We start from the raw sequence: 25705 nt of genomic DNA, 5'->3' as shown, positions 1-25705 counted from the left end.
GAAGGTTGTCCCTAGACTTCTTGGGAGAAGGATGTAGAACAGGGGGAGCAATTATTTCAGGTGGAGGACTGCTTACCGACTTTAGGCAAGCTGTCAAGGGCTGCATGGGTAGCCTCACCCTTTGAAAGTTTCCCCATCCCGTGGTTGCCATCTTGTGATCGAAAGTCCCACTCCCTAACCCCTGACTTTTGCCACCAAAGGCCCTCCCCTTGCCCCCAGTCCTTTTGGCAAGGGGTTTTGCCATCTCAGAACCAGAAAAATAAGAAAAACCAGAATAACATAGTCTAAAAATCAAACATCTACAACATTCATTAATTTGATTTCAAAAAATATTTTTGTCTTGATTGACATGTGTTCATGTAGTGTACATAGAGGAGATCACACAATAGCTTAAAATGAAGTCTTACTCTTATATATTGTTGGGGAAGGGTGGAAGGCATGAAGGGGTGGCTATAGGTTTGTGGGGGGTCATTGGTATGTGGATATGTGGAGTGTGGGTGGGTATGGAGTTTGTGGGGGGAAGGGTGGCTGAAGTGTGTGAGGGGGTCTGGGTCTGGGGGGCCTGCATGTATGGCAGTGCAAAGGGGGGGTGCATGTGCATGGTGGGGTGTGCGTGTGGGACTCGCCCTATGAACACACATGCACATACATACACACAATCCCTCCCACCCTCATTATACACACACACATACACAGACACACACACAGAGTCTTTCCCTCCCTCATTGCTCTCTCCATCTCTCTCCCCACTCCCTCACTGCAGGGACGTGCATGCACACATGGACACAGGCACACATGCGCACACACCCTCTCACTCCTGGCCCTAGGGTACTGGCATAGGCCCCATGCTCCTGCAGTCTGGTGATGCAGCTGGGGGGCTACGTGGTGCTGGAGCAGCCAGCAGTGTGCAATGAAGCAGTTAAAGATGCGGCAGGCAGAGGCTTCCAGTTGGGGGTGGGAGGGGGCTGGGGGTGAGATGGCACCGGGCTGGCCTTGCTACTGAGCCCTGCTGGCTCCCTCTGGGTCCTACTGGCCCTGTCTCCTGTCATCTTTGACAGGCAGCCAGGAGCACATACATATAATTTTTCTAAATTTTTTAGGGGCCCTGTGGGCTGGATAGAATGGCCTGGTGGGCCACATCTGGCCCGTGGGCCTTATTTTGCCCTCCCCTGATGTAGAAGGAAAGGTACAATGTAGGGAAGTAGATGAGTGTTCCTTTTGGTGTTTTGAACTAATTGCATTTTAACCCTGGAAAAGCAGCTGGAATTGGTATTTTGGTATGTAACACTATGGAAAATATTCCTAATGAAAAGCAAAACTGCTAACAAATGGTTTTCATATTTCATTATGAATTTGAAAATGGGCCAATTATTGTAAAAAGAAACTGCTAAGGTACATGCAGTTTTCAAATAAAAACAAGCCAGTTTTGAATGTCCCTTCATAAGCATATAAAATGCAGGACAAGAGCAAGCAAAAAAATGAAACCCTCTTTTATCAAATGTTTTCATTAAGCAAAATGTAGAGACTATGACAGCATGCCACTAAATGACAGTGTTACTTGGTCCACTTGCTAAAATCCTTGCTTCAAAACATAAACATGTAATTTCCCCACAGATCAACATACAGATCCTGCACACCTTGCTGCAGAAGTGGGATGTGAAGAGCCAGCTATTGCCTGCCACAACCCTGCATACACAAGGCCTACTTCACAGCAGCTCTTGTAGCTTCCAACTCTTGCAAGGATGAGCTGGAGGAGGAACAAAAAAAGGGACAATTCATTGCTACACCTCTCCTGAGGGCAACATGGTAACATATAGTGCTGCAGCTTCAGGGCTACCAGAGCACCCAGAAAGCTGCCCTCTTGCCCAGGGGCCAAACTTTGTTCTCAACCTTAATGAGGAGCCCTGCGCATCAAGCCTTGTCACTGCTTCCAGTTTGTGGTATAAACACAGGTCAAAACAAGTAGGAATGTAAGGGAGTCACTGTTGTCTGTTGCATAAGGCCTTCACTCAAGTCAGTAAACCTGAGGTCTATTTTATACTTTCTCCCTTGTTGACTATATGAATTTGATCAAGTGTTTTGGCCTCACATTTTATCCTTCTTATCTATTCTATAAGAATCTAGAAGGCTTTTTATAGGTATCTAGGGTATTTCAATGAGATTTAGTTACCTAAAAAGGTAGCTAGGTGCCTAAATAATTTTTTTCCTACAGTTCTTCACCTAGGGGACTTGCAGTCTCAGCTGGGGCCTCCGTATACTAATGTAATACATCCAACAATACTAATGTATGTTAGTATAATGTACCACATAATAATATAAGGCATAGAAAATTCTGTCAGGGCACTGTAATAGTTAATACTATGTTTTGTGCTTGGAGGGTGACTCTCTCCCATTACACTCTTAAATTTAATTAAGAGAGATTGAAAATTAGGTTGAATCAAATTGTGTTTGCATGTACCCAACTTATCAGCTGAGTGAGTTTCATGTGACCCAATCACTCAGCTGGATTCAAGCTTTTGTCCTCACTTAGAGGGGCATTTAGAATTAGCCTCATTTAAGTGCCTCATTTAGAGGACAATGTGAAAAAAAAGGGGGGGAGGTGTCTCCTTTCCAAGACTTTATTGTTCTTTAATTTTTCAATTTATTTAAAATGATGGGGCTATAATGCATACTGGCATTGCAAGTGTTCTCTTTGTTGCAGCAACAGGTACCTAGTCCACTTTAGAAGATTGGGAAAATTAAGTTCTACTAGTGGCTTTTTGTAAGCATAGTTGCTATCATCAGCTCTTATTTTTGTGTGTAAGGAGGAGATGGAAAGTCTATTTTTAGGCCACTCTAAATTTTGATTTCTTGTCAGCTTTATCTTGGGTGATACTTGCAACTGTCTGTGGCCTGGGGCTGGTTGCAATGGCAGCTCAAGGAGAATTAACAAAATCAGAAACATTCACAGATTCACACAGATTCACAGAAGTTTAAGGCTCCTAGTGAGATCATCAGGTCTAGCCCCCCCCCCCCCCTTGCTCTGGGCAGGAAAGACTCATGAAGGGAACAAAGGAACAGGTTCAGGGCTCTGGATTTTAATGTGAGGTGCCAAAGTACAGAAATTGTCCCTGTTGAAAGAGAGCTCCTTTGATAAAGCTATTATGGCTTGATAGTGAAGTGTTAGTAATATGCAAGAAGCAGGGAAAAATTGTTCAAACATCTCCCTGAATTCTGATTTACTTTTCATAATAACCATGATAACAGCTATTTGGGTGTCCAAAAATGTGAGGGTGTGGTTTTCTTTCCCTGAATGCTGAGTTGTTCTATACTATGTGAGTTAGGTAACCAATTATGCACCACAGAATGCAAATAATGAACAGAAAATAGTAAAAAAATACAGTTGTAGTGAAATAGTTTAAAGCAATCATACATTAAAATATGTTTGCATGAGGTGGGAAATCCTATCTAGGGTTGCATTAACAAAAGCATCATGTGTGAGAAGGATTGGTTTACTCAGCACCGGTGGTTAAGCTTAAACTGAAGTACTGCAAAGCCTTTTTGGCACCCCATTTTAAGAATGATGTGGGAAAATTGGAGAGAAGCCAAAGGTTAGCAATGAAGATGATCAGAGATTTGGAAAGCAAGCCAGATATGGAAAGGTTGAAGGATCTGGGAATATTGGGAGAAAAGACGATGAAGGGGTGACATGATAGCCTTCAAATTTTGTAAAGGTTCCCATAAAGAGGATAGTGGAAGAATGGTTTCCCATGGTTGCAGAGACTATCACAAAAAACAATGGATTTAAGCTACAGGAAAAACCTTTCCTAAATGTCAGAGTGACTAGGTATTGGAACAAACTGCTTAGGGAAGTTACAGAATTGCCTTTGGGGGAAGGGTGGGGAGGGTTCAGAAGCGTCTGGACAGGAATCAATCAGAGATGACTTGAGTACGACCAAAATGTACCTCTGTGCAGGGTGTTAGACCAAGTGATCTTTGAGGTCCCTTTCAAACCACTAATTCTATAGTTCTAAGTGTTGCACAAGCAGCCCTGAATGAAAGATGGAGTCACCCCAATCAAAATCGGCTGTGAGTGTTTTGTGGCTAGAGAAAAAAGGCGAAACCTTATTCTAACAATCATGAATTTATTGTATGGATCGAGACCTATATCCGGCAAACATTTACAGATATACTTAAATTTCTCACTGAGATGCGTAAATGTTGAGTCCATGTCTCCACTACGTATGTGTCTGTATAGAACGCACTGAGCTGTGAGGGCCATGTCCCAGCATGTCTGAGGCACATTATAAAACCTAGAAAAAATTGAGTAAGGGGAAATATCTGTTTTCTGTAAAATCCAGGTCAGGGATCTGAAGGTAAAAGTCAGTGATCGTGGTTGAGCTGGCTAATCATAATCCAGTGAGGACCTTCAGAGAACTCCTGCTGATTTTTGTCAGACATTTAATTACTGCTGACTTTGTGGATCTGATTTTCCATTCGTAACAGGCAAATCTAAGACTTCATTGGCTATCTTCATTTTATCTGAGGATGGTTATTGAATACTTATCCAAAATTCTGTGGACAGAAATCTCCTGAGATTCAACCCTGGAAATACATGTATGTCTCAGGAAATTACCTGTGATTGTTACATTATGTGCTAATTTGATGACCAGCTACCCCTGTCTTTCAAATAAAAAGGAACTAGAGGACTTTAAAAATACCGAACAAGATGTCGATCTCAGCAGAACTCAAGGATCAACCCGTTGACTTCAGCTTATGTACAGCATAACTGTGAATCTGATCAACCACTCTTTGCATTACAAAGGAGCCAATGTGCCTATGTTTACAATCAGCCATAGTCTAGACCAAGAAAAATATTTTTATCTGGTAAAGTTCAGTTTGATCTGTAAGAATCACAGGCATGATGTTAAAATGGTGGTTGTCTCGGCTTGTAGTGCTTTGAAACAGGAGCTTACATTTCACAGCAGTTAACTTTGACTGTGCAAAACAATGATTGGTGTGCCATGCAAAAGCCCCAGAACACAGTTCCATTTAAAAGAAGCAAAACAAAATCTGATCCATTGGTAATCTTAGATGTTATTTGTTCTAGCAGGTTAGATCACACTCCAGTAGCTGTGTTTCAAGTCCTTCAGAACTGTACTCTGATTCAAACAGTATTAGGTACAAATTATGACTGCTTAGAATTAATTCCCAAACAGCTTTTCTGTTTTAAAGGCTTTCCTTAGTACACATGGGTGCATCCAGCAATTTGAAATGATGGACTGCAGGAGATGCCACTTCCATCCCCTTCCTTCCCTTCCTCTCCTCTGACTCTCCTCCCGTGGTCACAGCAAGCCACTGCAGCATCTGCTGGGGACGTCTTGGAGCCCTTGAAGCAGGTAGATTCTCCCCTACACTTCTCAGCACCCCCTCCCCTGCAGTGCCGGTACTCGTCCCCTCTCCCACACTCTCCAGTAGGAGATGACTCTAAGAAGGGGGCCCTACCTGCTGTTCGTGACTGACCTAGAGGTGGGGGAGCCTCATGGGTGCTCCCCGCAGCTGGATGCCTTAGGCCAGCAGGAGAAAGGTGGTAGAGAGGGAGGGAGCAGGGACCTGGAACCCTGTGTAGTTGCTGCCCACAGCCCCTGGCTGGATTGGGGCAGGAGTAATTCTAGGGCTCCCCCTACCCCTGGATCAGCTGGGGACAGCAGCTGATGAGTCCTGCTTCCCATTTGGTCCCCTGGCTGTCCCACTTTAGCCTGGGGCTCCAGGAGTGCCTCTGACACAGCAGGGCACCCAGGCATCTGGGGTTATGGGGGAATAGAGCCCTCAACAAGTAACCTTTACTGTGGAAGGGCAGTGCAACAACTCCTCCACACCCCCTGGATCCACTTCTGTTCATACAAGGGGTTGTGTTTTCCTTGTACTGTCCCTTTAAGGCCAAAGTCCTCATTTTCAGCACTGCAGGGTTCAGTTGCTTTGTGGCAGTTTTATAGCACTGGGGACTCTGCCTTGAGGAGCCAGATGCATTCTTGGTTTCTCTCACTCCACAGGACTGGACTGGGTCAAGTCAGAGGCAGAGCAAGTATAAGTTCTGCATACATCTACTGAGGGCAGTTGTTAAGATCCACCCTGGATATGGTTTCAGAGAATTATAATAATAAATAACTGTTAGTTCAACACAGTGTCCAGTTGCTGAACTCACAACATATCACAAGGTACTTCGGTATACACTGAAACAGTGAATGCCTTTTGTAACAGAAGCTGTCGTTGTTTTATGCTAGATGCTGCATGAAAGTGAAGCTTCTCTACCTAAAGATCATTTAAGAGTGTGCAAATGCTACATTTGTATTCCATTGAAAGGCATCAAGCTGACAGTGAGGCATGAAATTATGTGCTTAATTAATTATATGCATTGAGCAAATATGAAATGGTAGCTGAAGTGTATCTCTGTCCTATCCCAGCCTGTTAATATGCATCAGTCCAAACGGAGCTGTTCTTTGACCAGAAAAAAATAGTTCAGTCTCTGTGCCCAGTCCTGGGCCTCCCTGCTGAGAGTATCAACAAAGAGAAAAATGAGGGTTCATTTTGCTGCTTTGTGCATGTGAGATGTAGATACTTAAGATCTGCCTCAGCAAAGACTTTGAGCATATGCTTGACTTACAAATATGTGCTTCAATCCATCGTGATTGAGCAAAGCTCCTAAGAATAAGCTTAACTGTAAGCAGCTGCTTACATCCTACTATATTCAAAAGGACTTATGCATTTGCTAATAATTAAGGGTCTTGCTGGATCAAGGACTTAACTCTTTGGAAATAAATGGAGACCACCAGCTAATTTCACATAGGCCTTAAGATAGACAGTAATGACTTTAAGTCACAACTGACCAAAGTTGGCTTTGAACCATTAACCTGAAGGTGAAAGGTCCTGTATCCTATTACCAACCCCTTGAGCAATCCAGTCTTCCTTATTTTCAATTATTAATGAAGTAAAATTGGCCAAAATATAGCCATATTGGCCGTTGTCTCCCCCATAATGTTTGTAAATCAGTCTCAGTAATTTTAAAGTGCTGAGTGGAAATCCAAAGGAAGAAGGCTTAGCTTAAATCACTGACACGCCAATCTCAAGAGCCAAACTTGTTGCTAAGTCTCTAAAAAATGGTTAGAAATGCGCCTCTCCAAGAATGCTGATAGCAGCCATTCATCAAGGGAAGCTGATTTATGGGGAACTCTAATGAATTATTTAGGGCTCTATTCTCCCCATGATATACAGACATAACTCTAATTGACACTAATGGGAGATTCATGTGCATGTCAAGGGGAGAAAAAAAATCCTCAGAGAGTGTTTAGAGTATAGTCATTGAGGGGGGGACACCATCAACATTAACATGAATTTGTCATTCCTTCATAGATATATACACAGAGAAAAAAATGATCATGAAGATCCTTAATATCTGCAGCTCAGAAACGTCTTGTGCATATGGGGAGGGGGGTAGATGTTGAATGTAGGCCAAATATGGCCCCTGACTTTAAAATGTAGGTGGCTACTATTGCTAAGAGATGCAAATCCTACATTTAAGCATGCAGAACAGTTTCCCATGCTGATGTTTAAATGTTTCTTTGTGACTATCTGAAAGCCATCTTGTAGGACTTCTGTTTGCACATCCCAATACCAAACTACATCAGGCTTACAGCATACAATTCTCATTCCAGAATCTCTAGTCATGCTTGTTTTGGTGTAAAATAATAGTATGCAAGTAGCCTTGTTACATTTTTTCAGCTTAGAAATAAGCAGTGACATTATGAGATTTATAAACCCAAATCATTTATCTATAAGGATAAAACATGTTAATGACAGCTTTAAGTAACCTGTATTTAATATTATCATTTACCATTTTCCGATATGAATCTGAAATGCTGTTTTAAGAGTAAGAGAAAAATTCTGCATTCCTCCAATAGCTTCATACAACTCTCCTTGCCATAAGTAACAACTGTTTGTCCAAAATAGCTTGCAAATCTATATGAAAAACATCAAGCCATGTTCATCCTTAATATAACTGCAAAAACTTCAATGAGATGAAGTGTGGCAAAATCCAAAAAAACTATTAATGTTTCCCAAGACTTTGTTTTAAAATGACATTGCCAAAATGGTTAGGTAAGATCAAAATACAGGTTTTGCAAATAAATAAATAAATATTGCTATTAACTTATTATTACTTCCTCAGAATTATGGATGAACATGATGCTCTTCATAAACGAAACCAAAGGAGCAGGCCTCTGTCTTAATCAGTCTACCATTTACATTTGAGCTACTAAGCATAGTATGCCCCAGAAATGTTTCACTACTTATATTGTTGTTATTACATTTAAATGAAAACATCTTATTTTTAATGGAACGTTGACAATTTAATTTGTTTATAACTGGCTAATTTCAAAATATCACAGTTTCTGACAAAGCTTATGTCTAAATAATACTTCCTGTTCTGCCCTCCCCTCCCCCTCAGCTGGTGATCGCTGGAGGTCACATTCCACCAAATGTTTAGATGAGAATAAATATGCTCCCAGGGTCTTTCCATTTTTGGCCATTGAGATTTATTATATTGGCTTTTCCTTTGTTTCAGGAAGTTCAGGAGCTGCCTCTCCTTGCTCTTTAATGGTTTGCGGTCCCCTAAATATGCGCAACTGGACTCTGGATATAAAGAACTTTCCAGTAAGGGAGAAACTAAGCAATTAATTGGATTTAGGTTTTGTATACACACACACACACACACAGAGAGCGAGAGAGAGAGAGAGAGCGAGAGAGAGAGAGAGAGAGCGAGAGAGAGAGAAGATCCGGAAAAATTCTCTTGGATTTGTTTTCCTGATAGAGAAACTTACCAGACACTGGAACAAGCACTCAAAAACTGAATCCTGAAGAGCAAAAAGCTTGCAGTGTAGACACTATATAGCCAGGAGGCCTCTGTGCACACATCTCAGAGTGTTCTGCAGGCACCTTTAGTCTGTCTGGCAACAGATGACAGCAGTGCACAATCTAACCCTGATTGTCTTCTTTATACACAATGTGGGAATTGTGAAAAAATATTCCGGCAGCTAGAGGCACTCACAGGAATCGGAGGCATTGGGAACAGAACCTGACACTCCCAAAGGTGGACCCAGGAACGCCAACTTTGCAGGAAACTTACCCAGGAGGGAGCCAGAGCTGGGGCTGGTGCTGCATGGGCTGGAGCTGTGCTGGCTTTTCAAGCACCTGTGAATCAGGCTGGGCAGCGGCCTGTTGTTGCCACCACAGGAGCTTAAAAAACCCCAGTGGATGCTGGGTACGGGGGGAGTGAATGGGGTAAAACACCAAGCCCACCGAGGTGCATCCCAGCCAGCCTGTGGCTCCCATGATGCTGATCCACTGGAGTTGGGCGACATCAGTGCAGGGAAAACAGAATGAGCTTCTCCATGCAGAGCTCCCTGAGAATGGTTTTGGCTCTGCCTCTTTATTGTGAACTGTGAATTGTTGCAGCCATCCTAAGCCCTCCTGAGGGTACAGCTGTTCCAGGCCTGCCAGAGGGATGGAGCAGGGTCAAGAATTAGGGGACAAGGGCCAGGCTGAAACTACAAACCTGCACTCCCTACTGAGGCCTGTGGGGTCAATACCTAACAGGAGGCCATAAGGGGCCCAAGCCAGTAACTGGGAACGGCAGCATGACAGCCTGCAGAGTTAGCAAATGGACTGGGTTTTAGGGGAGACAGAGTGCCAGGACTGGCTGCACCAGTCAAGTGAGTATTAGTCAAGTGAATATTATCATCTCCGGGACAGCATGGGAACACTGCTGAACCCCTCCTTCAATTGTGTTTCCATCAAGTCGTGGCAGATGAGTGCCAGACCCAGGGAACAGGGAGATACTCACACCACCAACTGGGGACATCACAAATATGTTCTGCTTCCTGCTTGGCTGGAGCACTAGAATCAAGCAAGCTATATGCTGTCTCCTTTTGGGTGGAGAAGACATAAGCAAAGCATTCTGGGATGCTGGAGGACTGTGCTATGGCTTCTCTCAGAAGAAAACATATACAAACATTCACTCCCCCAGAAGTGATTTAACTCTGGTTGCTCCTGAGTTATTTTTTTCCTGGAATGGTCATTTTTGCTTTGGGAGAAAAATTCTGAACATCTGTATACCTGTGCTTTCCCCTGGGAGAGCAAGAACTCTCCCAGGGAAAACTAATTGTTTATATATGTGGCAGTAGAGCAGAAACTATGATATTGACTTAAGAAATCTGCTGAGCACAAAGCATTAAGCTACAACATTTTTTTGAGTTACAGTAATTGACTTCTTCCATATCTCCCATGTCTCTAGACAAGCGAGAAAGCATGAGAGGAAGCATGACTTTCTGTTTCTCCTGGAATGTCTTGGCTCCATAAATCCAAAGCTCAGCGTGGCCTTTGCTAATCTTAGATGTTTATCATAACACTAATAGGTACAAAACTTCCAGACAAAAATGTGATTTTTAAGTTCATGATGTCCCTTTACTACAAACGTTTCTCATCAGTGCTGGAAACCCCAAAATAACAACATTGTGCTAATGCACAGTTACTGGAAAGTGAAACTGGCTTGAAATTGACCTGGAACCAAAGTAAGACTGAGCAAATTAGTTGCATTGTTTGAGGGCACCAAAATTCAAACTAAATAGATATAAATAATGGTACAAAGTAAATTAGATTATTAAAGCACTTTCAGTTTAATTTGTGATGGTATCAATAGTTTATATAATGACTGTTTGAAAATCTATTATCTTATCCCGACAGCATGGCTGTTAAGGTAGGAAAATTGCTAAACAGCAGTACAGAGAAAAGAACTGACCTAAAGGAACATTAATATTTCTAGGAAATAAGTATCCTGGCTTGAGAAGCTACTGTCCATTTCATTCTAACTTACTTTCCAGAAACATACAGCAGTTGACATAATCACATCACTTTCTCTCTTCATATTTTATGAAGCATATTTTATATGCTGATAAACTACAAATAGATGGATATATTTATTACTTTTTATACTGCTGGATTTGAAGATTGTATTAAAAAGAAAGCCAAAGAGGAAATATCAGCACTATTAAATATGGGCTCTTACTAAAACCTGAAAAGCTTCACTTTGGAATGTTAATAATCTGGGCTAGTGAGCCAGTTCTGGGTTGTGACTTATATTTGTTTACCTGAAAGATCTTTTGGTTGTAATTTAATTAATTCTTAATTAAAACAAAATTCCATTTTGGAGATTTTGGGAGATTTTGGAAAAAACATTAAAATCATATGTTCATTTGTTGAGATGTAAACTATTGTTTCATTGGATAGTACTTGGTCTTTATCTTTTTACATTCTGGTTGCAGGATTTAGATTCATTTCCTGAAACAAATAAGGAGGACTTTGAAACTTTATTAAGGAATTTATCTGGAAACTCAATAATGTAATTTGCCATATCTTTCATGTGATCCCCTTTCATGTTTGATAATCAGTCACTGTAAGAACAGAGGCAAGGAAACATACAAATATGAATTTCCATTGTTCAGCTGGGAGTCTTGGGATTTTTAAACCTTATCATCCAAGAGAGGAGATGGTGCATAGGAATGCTGGTAGCTTTAACACAAGCTCAAACATATCCATAAGAAATGTCAAAATAAGGCCTTTTACTCTTGTTTCTCATCACATGTTTAAAGTAGTTCCATAGCAGTCTTTTTAGGTAATGGTATTTGCTTTGTTACTGTAACGGGGCACCTACCTACGGTGACCTAATTGGGCGGGGCAGTCCTGGAATGGGAACTTCAAGGCCTGGGCTATGTGATACCAGGACAGCATTTTTCCCAGATTCACAGTGTCATATAGGGATCCGCAGAAAATGGCAGTTTTCCCCTTGCAGGCTGGTAGTGTTCCAGCCTACAAGGTGCTGCTGGGAGTGGGACACAGGGGTGCCATGTGCATATTTGCATCTGCACACATATACATGGCTGGGAATACAGTTGGGTAGCACGGAAAGCAACTCGCTACAGGTTAGTCTATGGAACGGAGGAGGTATGGGTGGAGCGGGGGGGGCAGAGTCTCTCATGATGAGGGACGGAGTGAGGCAGGGACTGGGGGCTCAATCAGGTCAGTGCATGGGGCTGGAACATGAAGCAGGATTGAACCATGGGTGACTAGTCCACAGGGTGTGGGGCATGTGGGGGCGTGGCTCCAAGCTACAGAGCACACCCCCTAGAGGGGGTAGGGGGCATGTGCTACCCCAGGTTTGTGCATGGGGCAGGGGAAGATTTGGGCGGCTTACTGTGAGCTTGAGGCTCCCTGCCCTGCTACCCTCCCCCCCAGGAGCCCCGTGCCACCATTATGACATACCCCCTGCCCACCTGGCAGCAGCAGGGACAATGGCGGCGGTGCAGAGTTGTTCCCCCTACTGCTACCAGGAAGGCAGGGGGTATGCAACCAGTGAGGGGCTCCTGGGGGAAGGGCAGTGGGGGGGGGCCCAAGCCCGCAGCAGGCAGCCCGCATCCACCACTTTCCTGTTTGGCTGTGCTTCAGCTGTGCTGCCAGTAGAGGCAGAGGGCAGGGGAGGGAGGCAGGCACACCTTTTAAAAAGGTAGTCACCTACCCATATCCCTTTACTGAAGGAGCTAGGGAGCCAAGGATTAGCTAGCTGGCTCCAGCCACCTGGACAAACTGATAGTAGCAGAAGACCCTTGAAAAAAATGGCCACCCACCCAAGGTGTGGCCAGTGATTGACAGGCCTGGGGCAGAAGTAGTGGGTCTGGTGACCCAGAGAGAGAGATAAGCCCAGGATCTGAAACAAGGAAGTAGTCTGGTCCTGCAGGCTGCAGGAAGTAGAGCTCCAGGGAGAAGTGGGGCCTGACCAGACAAGAAGGAAGGACTCAAGGCTGCAGAGAAGCTTTGCCATGGTGTGGTGTTAACCCAGGATGGGGAATCTTTTGTTGGAGAGCAGATGCTCATATCTTTTCATTTGTGTTTAAATATTGGAGGACTAGATTTTGGCTGTAGGGATGGAGGAGGCCACCGAAAAGAGTGCCAGGGGTACCCTAGTTCCTATACCTTTTGAAGAATCTACCATTGCTGTTAGCAGAAGGACTGTGGTGTCAGATAGCAAAGACTGGGGGGTGCAAGCCCAGAGCCTGAAAAGGTGAGACCAAGGTCTGAGGGACCTAAAGTCCACAAGGGCAAGATCAGGGCCTGAAGGGCCCAAAGCCCATGAGAGCAGGGCTGGAGCTGGGGCCCGGGGGCCTATGGTCCTGAGACAGTGAACCTTAAGCAGAAGGGCACAGCTAAAGCAAAGTGGGCCAAGGCCAAGGGTCCTTAGCCTAACACCGCAACTCCCCTGCCCTCTAGGGGCAGCACCCCTGTCCAATCATAACATCAAGGTGTGGCAGGAGAGACAATAGGGTGGGGGCATGAGAGGCCATAGGAGGCAATTAAGGCAGAATCCAGGTAAACGCCAGGGGAGTGATTTTGCCTCCCCAGTGCTGGACTTGCTATAGTTAGCCAACAAACCAGGTCAGGTAAAGCAGTACCAAAAGTGTATATTGCATTCCCAGACATCAGAGTCTTTAACTGAACAGTGCAATGTCCACTGGCATTAAAAGCATAAGAAAGAATGGGGACAGGGTCTACACTAATGTCATTTCATTTTTACTTAAGGACAAATCTGGTTCTTACACCTGCATCTATGAGGGTTTATGTCGCAGTAGGCCTGCCCAGTAAAGATGGTCCCCTCTGCTTGGGGCCTCCACAGACAAGGAGGTTTTACGCACAAGAGAACCAGATACTAAGTTCAGGCTGCTCTACTGATTTTGCCATCCTCTTCCTCATGATCATAGTGTATAATTCTAATGGAGGCTGCTGCTTGTTCTGTGGCTGTAGTGCTTTGCGGGGTTCCTCAGCATCCTGGGACTTAGCCTGGGACTGGGGCACAGTACTGCCTTGATGTGCATGGCCTTCATCGAACATTTGCCCAATAGAAAACTGAAGGGTCATCACTGCCTTTAGGTTAGATATGCTTGCCTTGGGGCAAGGGACTTAGATAAACCTGTTTTACAGTGGGGGGTTTAAATGCACCTCCTTAAGAAAGACGTTTGCTGGGATTAAAGGATATTAAGCTCCCCTTCCAAGTTTATTTAAATGCACTCTTTGTTAAGTACACATCAAAAGTGCCATGGATTCTCTTTCTTTCTGGGTGGCATAAAGGGTGCAGAGAAATGTTATAAGCAAAAAAAATAGAGTAAGTTTGAATTTAACATCTCCACTGTTTCTTTTTTACAAGCCAGACTAACACAAATGTGTGCTAGTTGTAGAATCCTTTCCAGCAACATAACACCAATTAGCCTTACTTTCAAAAGTTTTATTTTCAGGGAAATGTCTTTTATGTTGATGTTATAAGTCATGCTCATTATTATAATGTAACTTAAGCCTATGAGTTTTTGCAAGCTTTAATTAAAAAAAAAAATCCTTTAAAGCAAAAACATGTTAGGAGGGTAAAGTCCCTAAAACAGTGTTTTGTTTGCTTGCTGCTAAATAATTAACTTGTCCCCTCCTGGAACAAGGTAGATATGCACATGCTTTCAGCACAGTGATGTTAAATGTTTTCTTGGGTTTTGTTGCATTGTTTTCTTCTAAGTGAATTGAGTTTTCAGGACCTTATGGGTGCTGACTGATATGACAGTTTGTCACATAATCAACCACTGAAAGTGCTTTACAGCCATGCACTGACAGAAGTGCATGGCTGCAGAATGCTTAAAAAAGACCAATTGTGCAACATGAGGGTTCAGATGAAGGCACTCCAAAGTGGAGGACCTTCATTAACGTCTGTCAGCACAGCCAGGAGCAGGGCTAAGCTGACACAGGCCAATTCTGCTCCACGCAGTCTTTGGGATGGGAGGGAGGGGCGTGGGTTCGGTTTGTAGCTTTCCAAGCTGGTGCTGGAGGGTGGGATGAGTGAATGGATTGCAGCCACCCTGAGGTGGGGGAAGGGGCTCCAATCTACACTGCCCTCCCCATTCCAGTGCATCTGGGGAAACCTGAGACCAAACTCACCTCCCTGCCTTCCCTTCTTCTCTCCCCCAATGAGCTCCAAAAGGCAGCTGGATCACACACCCTCCCAATCTAACAGCGAACATGTGTTGGATCAGGAGGGTCAGTCAAACTCATGACACTTTCTGTGAAGTGTCATGAGTTAGACCAGGGAGCTACACATCTGTCAGCACCCAGTGTGTCTTACTAGTTGGCAAGTATTCCATATTTAATACCGCCCAGTTTCTCTAGCTTGGCTCAGTCTTACGGCATAGGGATTTATCAACATTTAGGTACCTTATGACAGTACTCAAGGCACTCCCTTAAATACCCACCTCTAGTTTTCCTTTCCTACACATGTCAAATAGCAGATTTGGAACAAATTGTGTAGAATTACAAGTGGCACAACTGCAGTGCATGATTACCTACCTTGCTGCCATAAGAGAATGATAATTATGGGGATTTTTTTTTTTAATCGCACTGTAGAGATAGCTGGGTTTCTTATAGTTTTAGTGTGGCCAGGACCATAATAACACTTTAGGCTGCTAGTTAGAAACTGTGGCTTAAGCTTTTTTCCCCCTGGAGAAAATTATAGCCTGAGAAGCAGTAGGCAAATAAACACCTTACTTTACACATTGACAACACATTACAACTCGACCGAGATATCATTGCCATATACTCAAAAATACATTTAAATATTTCTGATGAAAGTCTGTATAACACGGGTATAGTCTCAATGTGGTGAATGGAATACTAGCCCTGTAACAATACAAGAATTAACATCTATTTTTCCTTCATCGTTCATGCACTAAAAATGTACTTCTTGCTCAGACCTCAGATTGCAGTGTTTGCATATTGAATACTCAGCAGTATTTTAAGGGAGGAATATGTACAATATGGCAACTGCAGCTGTGAGGGGAAAGGATACGAGCTGTCAGTTGGCCCAGCTACTCCTTATGGCAAAGATGTCAAACTGTACTGCCTCTCACCCTTTACACATGTCACACTATCCACTGTTGTTGTTTATTTGCTGTAATCTTGGTCAGAGCCTTGGGACCCTCATCCCACCTGTTCTTTTTCTCAGTACATCAGATGCGCTAGTGCATTTGTGGCCATGTAATTTGTTCCTGTCTGTTAAGTCTAGCTCTCCAATCATTAGTGTAGATTCCTAGCCAAGAAGTTATCAGTGAGAGAAATAGCCATATGGAATCTCATACACTGTTTTCTAAACATTAATATAAAGTATGTTGAGTCAGAGATTTCACACTTGCTATTGTCTGCCATTAACACTATCAGTGTTCTTATACTATGCAGGAGCCGGGTGTTAGAGCATCTACCAAAGACAAAATGGTCAGAGTACAACACACTTTTGTCTTTTCCCAGATGACTCTGTGTTACAATCAGTGAGCAGTAAAAATGTCCTTCTCTTTTCACAAGGAAAACAACCAAAACCTGAGGAAGAGAGATTGTGGGTAGGAAGAGCCAGATCCAAAATAACACACATTGCACATCCACATACATAAGATCTGTGTGAACACGCTCTAATATTCCAGAGTTTCAGCGGAAAAGAGTCGCTCGCTTCTCAGGGTCAGTAGCATTTGGAAGTAGTCTTGCAAGCTCAAGTAATGACCCCAACCTTCCTTTCCTTGTGTCAGTGACAGGTGTCTTTCTTTATCCCCTGCCCTATGCTATCACTCATCATTCTCACCTGTTAAAAGCCCAAATCCCACCTTACAGGGCAGAAACACCTCTTTTGTTTATTCTGTAACTCCACTTTGCGTGGGCTACAACTCGATGTAGCCCTTTGTAACCCTGAAGGCATACATTTTAGCAAGTAAATGCACTTCTTTGCCACCTGTAAATGTCAACCACCTGTGTTTTCCAGATATTCTTGAATAGACTTGTGAATGAGGGTATCTCCTCAATCTCAAGACATTTGAAAACAATAGTCCTACTGAGGCAGAGGCACTGTACTATGAAATCCAAAGGTATTTTGTTTACATGAGTCTTAAGATAAATCCTTCCTTTCTTTCTGCTGTGAAATCCCTCTTTCAATCCCCCAAATAACTCTCCTGAATAAAATCATTCCAAGCAGAACCATTGCAATTACTGCTATTATGCAAACCTGCAGTTTCAGATTCGTATTGAGCTGACAAATGGTTCTTCAGAGCCATTTTTTTCATTATAACTCTACATTCCGGCACTTGTAAAAGGTGGTCTTTCCAGGTTTTACAGGTTTTACCATGGGCTAAGATTTTCAAAGGACAGTCTCCTAAGTCTGCCTTTAGGTACCTAAAGAGGAGTATCTGCTGAGTACCTAGCAGAGATTTTGGTGGGACCTGCTGGACACTTAGCGTTTTTGAAAATCAGAATGTCTACATCAGTGCACTTTTTTAGTATCAGTATTTGAGGCAAACAAATTGACATACATTGTCAGGACAACTGACGATAGGACAGAGAGTTTGCTTTAGCTTCTATTAGAGTGTGAAGGTGAGTATATAAACCAGCCAACAAAATGTCTAGTTCTGCTGGTTGAGTGCCACAGGACTTTGGGAGCATGAATCACAAAGGGACTTTCCACAGCTTGAATGTTAAAGATATCTTTCATTTCTGTGAAGCAGGGAATTTTATTGAATGGTTCCTTAAAGAAATTAAAAATCAGATCATTTCATTTGGAACAGCTCAATAAAACCTCTAGAAAATTAGGGTTACTTTTAAATATCCACAAAGAGCATTTACGCTGATAATTAACAGCAACAAGCAGGGAGTGTTAGAGGCAAGAGTAAGCATCTACCCAGTCCATAAATGATTGGAATTTGGCTAATCCTCTTACAAAGATGTTGTTTCATGCCAAAGTTTCTTTCTGCATAAGGCAGTCAAACTACATTTTTTGAGTCAGTGAAGAGTCATGACCCAGATCCTCAAAAGTATTTCAGTCCCCAGTGCTCACTGGGAGTTAGGCAGCTAAACACAGTTCAGGTTTTCAGTTTGTTGTCTCATACAAATACAACAACATCTAGCAGAAAAGAGAGATTATTTTGCATGATGCTATATTGCATCATAGATAAATTATGGACCCAAATTAACTACATACATCAGAAACATATTCCTTTTTTACTTGAGCATTTTGATATCATCTACCACATATGTTGCATCTCAAGCTTCAGAAAGTACTAAAAACAGCTTTTTATTGCAATAAATTAGCAGATTCCATTTTAAAATGGAAACAGTTTCACACTTACTGCCAACATCAAGGTGGTCTTTAATTTTACTTGTCATCTTTTATGTGCACTAAGGATTATTACTTTAGGGGTGTGGGACTCCAACTGTTGTGCCGATCACAGACATGCACATCAACGACTGCTTGAAAACATTAAGTAAAGGAAACCAATTCTAATATTTGTTCCATTTTAGTAGTATGTAGGAATCCTAATCAAGCATCTTATCCTAAACATTGTTCAAAGAAGTATCTGAAAGTCCTCTTTCTTGCAACTTTTGGGGGTTTTTTCTGGAATGCCCTGGCCTGAGCCCATTTGATACCTCATAGGATCCTGGAGGCTGCATTTCCTCAGTGCAAGGTCTGTAACTGCAGATTTTGCTGAGCTCAAGTCTTCTAAACCCCTTGTGAGCTTCACATTTGAATGGATGGAGGGAGGACCTGCATAGCCTGTTTTCATCACCTAACAATTCCAATGAGCACTTTCTAAGGAGTACAGTCCCTAATAACTGACCCCACTGCACCTTTTTTTCTATACCTGTGTTCATGGCATTTGCCGCACATTTCATTTGACTGGAACCTTCTTAATACCAGACTACTTCCTCCAAATCCAACATTGAAAATCTCTGTTTCTATGAAGCCTGCAAGTCCTATTCTACCAGTATACCCTGAGTGACTAGGATCCCATATTTGTTGCCTCTTGTTGTGTTCTTTGTCCTTTATACAACAGATGTAACATATGAAGGAATAATGGGGTCCAAATACAAATGTTTACAACACAGATGTTTACAGACAAATGTTTATAACACAGAAGACCTGTCTATAGACTGTGTTCTGACATGGTGACTGATGGCTTCTAGACCAGGGAAACTGAATTTTTTAATACACGGGGGTACATTATTGAGTTAGCATTAACATCAACATAAATATTAGCAACATGGGGGTCATGGGAGTCAGTTTGTCAGTCAAAAGCATAATCCATGCTTTATTCCATGCCTCCAATCAGCCAGGCACACACATATTCAATGCACGCAAAAAGACACAAATAAGGCTTCTCTACATGAATGGTGAAGTAGTTCAGCAACACCATCTGTAGCAATTTATGACAAGATTGCAGCTTAGGCTTACCAGACAGTCAATGACAATGCCTATATTAGGATATTATTAGAGAAATTGGGTTAAGAAATCAATACAAGTCAGGTACATGTTCTTTCTTATCCTATTTTAATATAATTAGAATGTTAAAAGCAAAGACCGCTAATTACAGTGAACATTTTTGTGGTCAAAAGCCTATTGGTTGGGTAGTAGAGTTCAAAATAACTCAATTTTTTTCTTTCTCTCTGAAATGTAATATCCTGTCTTCAATTAAGGAATAAACAAAAGACTGACCCATTTAGCATGAGGCCTAGGGGAGCAACAAGTGAGTCAGTTCTTTCTAATTTTACACATGACAAAAACGTAAGACATGCCTTGGGCTAATTCCATGGTGTGATGACTTTCCAAAAGCAAGGGATGTGCTTCTTCACAAGTATCAAACTGGTAGAATCACAGCTCATGCATTTGCCACACCCAATAGTTTTGGGAATTGGGCCTTAAACCCTGAACTTTCTAGGCAGAATCCTCACAGTGCTCCAAAAACCTACAGTGTTAGATTAAGGGCATTCACCTAGCCCTGAAAATGGGCAGCATATATGAGGAGAGGGTACGGGACCTTAACCTGTTCAGCCTTCACAAGAGAAGGCTGAGAGGGGACCTGGTGGCCGTCTATAAACTTACTAGTGGGGACCAGCAAGGAATGGGAGAGACCTTGTTCCCCCGAGCGCCTCGCAGAGTAACAAGGAATAACGGCCACAAGTTGTTAGAGAGTAGGTTCAGACTAGACATTAGAAGGCACTACTTCACAGTCAGTTGATCTGGAACCAACTTCCAAAGGAAGTAGTGCTACCTTGGGGGACTTTAAAAGGAGGCTTGAAGATTACCTAGCTGGGATCATTTGAGCTCAGTTTTCTTTCCTGCCTAGGGCAGGGGGTCAAACTAGATGATCTGCAAGGTCCCTTCCAGTCTGCTAGCTAATACACAGACACCTCCTCAGCAAGGCAGAGGGGAGAGGGGAATTTCTGCTTAGCAGGGAGTGGTAACGGGGAGGGGGGAAACAGCCTACAGTCACTGGAGCTTCATCTAGGGATTAGAGGGGAAGAACCAGCTCTGCTGTGGAGCAGAGAGCCCTGCACAGCCCAGAGAGCATGCTGGGATGCTGGGGTGTCTGGTTTATCTTAAACCAGCAAGGGGTCTGGGACAGACATTGCAAAACCAGTTTGACCCAAATCAGTTAAGTCTGATACTACTTCCAAACAGGTTTACCTCCAACCAGTTTTGGCCATTCTCAAACTAGTTTTGTGCACTGAATATCTGTTCTGTTACAGGTTTAATCCAGTTTCTCATCACTTAAATTGGTTTATGTGTAATGTCTTTCCCTAACCCTGATGTTGAAAGACCAATTTTAGATTCCTCTTTTGGGGAAAACTAATAAATTATAAGAAATAAGCTGTGGAGATTCCTTTGACAGTGTTCTGTGATTCCCATATGAAAACATTCCACTTGGAGGAGGGAGGTGGAGAATCCTTCTGACTCGCCTGCACTAAGCCTATAGATGTTGGTGACTCTCCGGTAATGCATTTCTGTAAAAGCATCTGGAGTCTCAAGGGATTTCTAGAGTGGTTTGAGACTCATCAGAAATGTCCCCCTTGCTCAAGCAGTTTATCCTCCACTAGCCTTGAAACATAATGCTATCTAATTATACAGACTTTGGGGAATTATGTAAACCACATAGCACACCCATTCTTATCACCTACAGCAAGAGGATGAGAAAAAAATCACTGTGGTAACCTGGGACCTGTGGACTTCCCCACCCTACTTGGAAAACTAAATGTTACCAAATACTGGAATAAAAACGACAAGGCAACAGAGCTAGGCTACTCTAACATAAGTAGAACTACCAGGATGATGCATATAGAAAAACTAAGTTAGAGGCAAACAGCTATTTACTTTCTGTCTCTCTTTATCCTTTATTTCAGTGCTAAGTTAGAGGCGAACGGCTATTTGCTTTCTGTCTCTTTTTCTCCTTTATTTCAGTGCAAACCAGGCTGATTTTTTAGCTCTTGCAATATATAAAACATGTTAACTTTACAGTCATGTACATAAAAAGTTAATGTTGTAGTATGGGAATACTCCTGCGCAATTTTCAACATTTCCAAAATAGATCAAAACACCCTTTTGAAATAATAAGTCCAATGTGTATATAATGCTCTGCTCTCCATTGAGCATATGAATCTCACATCATGTACATTTGGCTGCCATGTGCTGGTAATGCTGCTTTGTGAGAAGCTTGTCATGCATGGTGATATTTGGATCCATGAAAAGATGCCAGCAGTTCAATCCTGCAGCCCTATTTTTTATTCAAACACAGCTGTGGTTTAAACTAATGCCTTATGCTGAGATCCTTTTGCATATCTGTACATTTGGTATGCATTCGTGTAATCTGGATTTCCCATCAGTTTACACCACAGTATAAATCATACCTTAATTTTATCCCTTGAATTTCCAAACTAAAGCACTTCGATGATTAGACTCAAAATGCCATTACATTCCCCATGAAGGATTCTAGTGGAGTGGGTGGGTTGTTTAATGCAAGCAGCAGAGATTATAGTTTCTTTTAGATCTAGAGGTTCCACAATCTGTTCATGCAAAAAACTCAATCAGTGGTGTTATGATAACATTATGGCTGATTAATTCCTGGAATATACTGGTGTCCTGATAGTATTTGGGGAGTAAATAGAGGAATTGCTGCAGTGTAATGGAGCTGAATTAGAATCAATACAGTGCTGTAAAAGAATGGGGCTGTTTATTTTGTTCAGGTGTAAAAAATAAAGAATAACGGGCTATACAGGCAAAATATATGATTCGGTGAAAGCAAGATAGTTTTCTGCTTCAGGCATAGCTTTGTTCAGCAGTGGGTTAAGTTTATCCCTTTTTTATTTTGTTTCACTTCATCATGTTTCTTGCTGAGAAGCCATCATTATAGGCCTGACCTGAATGCTAGAGATATGAAAAAAAACCCTACCCTGATGGAGGACAGATAACGACAAAGACTTTATTCTCCTGTCCAGACCATCAACTGGGAGGAACCAGTTATCAGTAAAAACTGAGCCTTGAATTGCACGTTTTCAGCGCTGCAGGCGGGAGATGGTCTTGAGTTACAAAGCTGGGTCTCACATCAATTAAAGTCTGTGTGCACAGCAGCTGCATTCAGAAAGGTGGAGGAGATTTAATCTTCACCTTTCACCTTGGGTCAGAATACAAGGTTACTAAGACAGACTGTTATTAAAAATGGATTGTTTCTGCCAAATTAGTGTTAAATGTTTGCAGGTATTAGTAAAGCACTTGATTACTTGCTGCCCTTATTGAGGTAACTTGCAATTAAATAAAAAGGAAGTAATAAAACTGTTGAAAGGGAAAAATAAAATAATTACACCAGATTTCCAATGACTTCAGCAGTTTTACTCTTTTTTTTGTTTTGTGGTTCATCATTAGAAGAATATTTTCCAGTACAACTTCTTGATGGGTAGATTAAGTATGCTGGGTAAATGTATGGAACAACTTCAAGGATAAGACAAGGAATGCATGGTTAACAGCTCACAATGAGGGCGTACTGTGTGCTTGTCTTAGGGTAAGATAGGTACATTTAATGAAAAAAAGACAGCAGACTTACATGGTATTAGCTTTTTTTGGCTACAGTTCTAGAAGTCAGTAAGATCCCAATCCCTCCTCAGTGAAGACAGTATCTTTCTATTGATTTCAGTGGAAGTTTCCAGAAGAGCAGCATTACTTTGGCTGGTATGCATGCCAGATGGACAAAACAAAGGTGCTCAGGCTTGTATCTGAGTTCCGCTTAGGTTTGGTTAGGTCCAAACCCAAATCAGAGCAAACATTTGGCTACGTACAGATATTCAAAAAGTAGAAGGTGGACTAGACCTAAGTTCTGCAGTTTTCTGTAAGCGGCGTAGTTCAGATCAATAGCAAACAGAACACATATTTTCTTTTCAGGGAGGGGGCAAATCTTAGACTGATTCTACCATGTTGAAACTTGGCTTGTGCCAAATGTCTGTTCTGTTATGGGTATGGACGGATTTTGTGTGCCAAACTTCTATTCTGTTACCATTGCGGACCAGTTTCCAATCACTTATGCCAGTGAAAGCATAATGTTTGTACCTGGCCCTTCAGATCCAAGTGACCTCTTGCTCCCTTCAAGTTCTCTTTGCATGGAAAAGTAGAAATCGCTGCAGAGAGAAAAATTCTGAGATGTTTTGTGTCTGCGTGTGATATGATGCTATTTTTTTGCAGTGTTTCTTCCATGGGAAAATATGTACACCATTTTGAACAAGAAATTTTGTTAATTTATAGAAGCATGGTAGCTTCAGTAACCACTCAGTTACCCCAGTCTTATGCCGCTGACTTTAGTGGAGTTCCCAGGGATGAGCTTTTATTGTGAGCTATGTCAAGTTATTGTAAAATCAACCCGAGTCAGTAGCAATTCTCAGTCTTTCAGGGACAATGCTTACTTGTGCATGCATTTTTAAAAAACCAGTCAAAGCACTTGGATGACAGAGATGGAATTTATACTTCCTAACATGGAAGTAGGACTTGGAATTCCCAAAGACATATTCAGGCACTGCTGCACATATGTATGTGCAGCTCCATTTGCCAGGTGTGCCAGGTGTGCACGGGGTGCAGTGCAGGATGGGAGTGCACCCTTTTGAAAAACTGATCCAAGTTTTTTTTATGCAGGGAACATATGTGCAATGTTTCACTTACAACTGAATATGACTTTTTGATATGTTCCAGATATATTAAGCAACAACTGAAGAAGTATCTGCAGCATATTCAGGTTTTAATTGTAAAGCACATGTATTTTATTTATATATGTTAAAACCACATGTTCACCACAGTAATACCATTTTGTCAGTTAGCTGTTTTCTTATTTAACTTAACTTTTTTGGAGGGAGGTGGGGAGTGGATTGGAATGATGTATTTGTTGAAGTCTATGGCAGATTTCAACTTCTTGCTATTGAATTGTGTTACCTTATTGTATTTCATTCATAGTGTTACTATGTAGTTACTAGGGAATGTTACCAGTTACAACTGTTGTATATTAAGTTAGTATGATATAGTGTCCTCATCAGTGGCCTCAGAGGGCGCATCCAGGCAAGCGTGCACATGCCTCTTGCAGCATCTCAAACACCTTTGAGATGCTGCAAGAGGCCCATTCAGGAACAAAAGCATGTTTCCTGTGCCACAGATTTGCAGTGTGGGGCCAAAATTAGTCCCCTGGATATCCAGGACTCAAACAATACCCTGGGGAAAAAAAGCAGGGCAGGGCACGGTCCCGGACCATGCCCTGAGGTAACCAGAGGCTCAGTCCTCCACAGAAACACTCTGGTGTCATGCCAGAGTGTCTCTATGGCTGGCCCTTGCCCCAGTATTCCAGCATGCTGCCTGCCCGTGGAGGGCAGGCAGCGTGTTAGCTGCAGGGAGCTGGACTCAGGCTCTGTGCTGGTAGGTAGGAGGTGGGGGGGCTTTAGGAGAGGGAAGGGAACTATAAGGGGACCCCCACTGGCCCCATCCACTCCCTGAGCCCCAGATCACTGCCCCAAACCCAATGATTGCTGCTCCGCCCACTCCCAGTATCCAGCAATTAAAAAAAATTTTTAAAAGCCCCACACTTACCAGCAGTAGCAGCTGCTGTCAGGGTCATGGGGACCTCATGGCAGACCCCCCCAGGTGACAGCCACAGTGCCCCAGCTACCCAGCAGAGTGCAGAGCTGTGCGGTACCCTCCTGACCCTGGCTGCACCTGTGTGATGGGGCAGTGGCAGCGCAGGTGCCAGGCAGCTGGGGCTGGTCCCTGCTGCCCCCCCACTGCCCCATGCTGGGTGGAGGGGCTCTGTCACAAGGCTCCAGTGACCCCAATGACAGCGGCTACTGCCAGTGAATGCGGGGCTCTTTTTTGTGCCAGATGGCAGGGCAGGGGAACACATGGCTGTAGTACCCCACAAAGGCCAACTCTGCAGCCACAGCCCACTGACAACTGGCCCAGAGAGGAAGATGCCTCTACTGGCTGTGCAGTCCCCATCTGGGTCTGGCAGGTGCGCAGCAGGTCACAGCCAGGCAGTAGCCCCCACTGCCAGACTGCTGCAGTGAGTAAAGTGTGCAAGGAACTCTCTGGGCTGCTTCAGCAATCCAGCTGGCACAAGGGATCATGTCCCTAGGTAACAATTGGCTGGGCCCCAGAAGCTCCTGAGAGCGAGTAGGCCTGAGCTACTTGACAGGGCAGCTTTTTGTACTGATGGGGTCAGGACAGGGCAGATTTTACACTGCTGGGGACAACACGGGTACTGGCCCC

At 42.9% G+C, this 25705-nt stretch overlaps 1 long non-coding RNA gene across 2 annotated transcripts in view; it reads left to right on the top strand.

Moving 5' to 3' along the window:
* Positions 1-8369, top strand: part of LOC109319664 — a 166634-nt gene extending 158265 nt beyond the window's left edge. Inside the window, exons 5-7 of one of the 2 annotated variants that reach the window (XR_002103579.1) lie at positions 1615-4866; positions 5226-5378; positions 6033-8369. This is a non-coding gene — a long non-coding RNA (uncharacterized LOC109319664). The remainder of the gene's footprint in view (positions 1-1614; positions 4867-5225; positions 5379-6032) is intronic. The other variant, XR_002103580.1, reaches the window with a different exon arrangement.
* The last annotated feature ends 17336 nt before the right edge of the window (positions 8370-25705 follow it).

This window comes from Crocodylus porosus, unplaced genomic scaffold, assembly GCF_001723895.1.
Source record: "Crocodylus porosus isolate Cpor-Errol unplaced genomic scaffold, CroPor_comp1, whole genome shotgun sequence".
Taxonomy (NCBI): Eukaryota; Metazoa; Chordata; order Crocodylia; family Crocodylidae; genus Crocodylus; species Crocodylus porosus.
This window is presented reverse-complemented; position numbering and strand designations above follow the sequence as displayed.